The following is a 2,500-nucleotide window of genomic DNA, read 5'->3' as shown; positions in this document are numbered from 1 at the left end:
TTCAGTATTCGCTTCAGTCGATTCCAACTTCCCAAAAACCTGCCTTCTTCGCAGTTCGGCTAAGTCTCCCTCGTTTCCAACTTTCCTCTAAGTTGCCCTCCTCGCAGTTTGGCCAAGTTCACTCTTTTCCAGCGTCATCCCCCCAAGTTGCCTTGGGCGCAGTTCGGCCTAGTTCACTCTTTTCCAGCATCATCCCCCCAAGTTGTCTTGTTCGCAGTTCGGCCTAGTTCACTCTTTTCCAGCGTCATCCCCCCAAGTTGCCTTGTTCGCAGTTCGGTCTAGTTCACTCTTTTCCAGCATCATCCCCCCAAGTTGCCTTGTTCGCAGTTTGGCCTAGTTCACTCTTTTCCAGTGTCATCCCCCCAAGTTGCCTTGTTCGCAGTTTGGCCTAGTTCACTCTTTTCCAGTGTCATCCCCCCAAGTTGTCGTTGCCAACAACCCAAGAGTCCATAGTATTCGGAGTTCTAGCGGGGCCTCCCCTTGCTTCCAACAACCCAAGAGTCCATAGTATTCGGAGTTCTAGCGGGGCCTCCCCTTGCTTCCAACAACCCAAGAGTCCGTAGTATTCGGAGTTCTAGCGGGACCTCCCCTTGCTTCCAACAACCCAAGAGTCCATAGTATTCGGAGTTCTAGCGGGGCCTCCCCTTGCTTCCAACAACCCAAGAGTCCGTAGTATTCGGAGTTCTAGCGGGGCCTCCCGTTGCTTCCAACAACCCAAGAGTCCATAGTATTCGGAGTTCTCGCGTGGCCTCCCATTGATTCAAACAACCCAAAAGTCCATCTTCTTCGCAGTTCAACATCGCCTCCCTCGTTTCCAACAGGCCCAAAGGTCGTCTTCTTCGCAGATCCACGAAGAGCTCATCACGATTTGCCACATTCCATTTCCCACGGGTTGTCAACAACACTTTCTCACACTTCCCGCAATCGAGTACGTGCATGACATGCCAAAGCACATCTTATTTGCCTTCCATCGCACTCAAGACGACGGGTTGTGGAAGAACGATATTGTTCACAACAAGTTCAAGGACAACGTCTCAATCAAGGGACACAACCGAATTATGTTGACTGGGTCGCTAAAGTAAACCCGAGTTCATATAATGCACCGCATCCAAAAGAACTAGCCACAACACGTGCATCACTGAGATGTTTCACTAGATGGAACACGTGCGTGACATTAGGATCCTCCAACACCTCTTCGTGATGGAAAGATAGAATTCGAAGCAACCACAGAAGTACCGTCTAGTGGGTAGGCAACACAGGGACTGATCAACCAATATCACCCAAGGCAACGGGTGAAAATGGAAGAGATGCATGCTTGACCGTTCGATACGCAAGGCATGGAGCCAGCCAGCAAGTGCATCTCGATTACAACTCACACACCCTCACGTTCGCAAGACACCACACCACAAGACGGTCCACCCCCCACCTACCATGGGCAAGCAAGCAAATGGAAACATCAAGTGACGCAGGGTCAAGCATCGCTAGGCATGAAAATAACTTTCCACAATATCCGAGGGACTAGCTGCCGAGCTAACCAACGATCAGTGACGACCGTGTGTTGGTATTAATAAAGCTCAACAACTATGAAGAGGCTAGTTGTGCCATGATAAACATGCTAACGCACGCACCACGTGAGGGGGGAGGCCTCATCAAGCTCCCTTTAAAACCTGCCAGTGTGGAGCTGGCCGGCTCAAGGAGCACTCCCCCCCTATAAGAGGTTAATATGCAAAAGGCAAAATTGTACAAGTAGATACACTTTTTTTGAGCAGACATAAGTCCATATCTCGGGCTATACTTCGAATTTTGATGCGATTTTTTGCAGTAATTCGTAGAATAATGGTATCTCCTTGCTCACCAAATTTCATAATTTTTCTCGAAGGGGAACTATTTTTTTTATTTTTTTTACTTACCGGGTATGTGTAAAATCGGGAAAAATAGAAAAGCACATGTAGACTTCGAATTTCGACCTCATTTTTTCCAGTCCACCACTAAACAATATCAGGAACCTCCCCACAAAATTTCATTCAGTTTGGCCAAGGTCTTAAATTTGACAAATTTTGGCACCAACCTATCTAGTCGCGGTGCACCGACCAACTTGGCCAAGTGCAAAATGCATCCAATTCAAAACTTTTGTGCACCAACGCTTTTACAGTACTCATTTGGGGGCATTTGGAGGCCTTTCCAACCCTCACATCTCAAAAACCACGAATTTCATTTTTTCACAAATCTCCCCACCAAGCCATCTAGCTATGCCGTGGTGCACCGCCAACCTTGGCCATGTGCAAAACCCTCCGAACTCAAAACTTTCGTGCACCAAGAATTTCATGGTATTCATTTGGGGGCATTTGGAGGCCATTCCAACCCTCACATCTCAAAAACCACGAATTTCATTTTTTCACAAAACTCCCCACCAAGCCATTTAGCTATGCCGCGGTGCACCGCCAACCTTGGCCATGTGCAAAACCCTCCGAACTCAAAACTTTCGTGCACCAAGAATTTC

The sequence above is a fragment of the Vigna unguiculata genome, unplaced genomic scaffold (genome assembly GCF_037176805.1).
Source record: "Vigna unguiculata cultivar grain cowpea cultivar isolate G323 ecotype 2 unplaced genomic scaffold, ASM3717680v1 ptg000028l, whole genome shotgun sequence".
Classification (NCBI taxonomy): domain Eukaryota; kingdom Viridiplantae; phylum Streptophyta; class Magnoliopsida; order Fabales; family Fabaceae; genus Vigna; species Vigna unguiculata.
The sequence above is the reverse complement of the archived record's forward strand: the minus strand, read 5'-3'. Positions refer to the sequence as shown.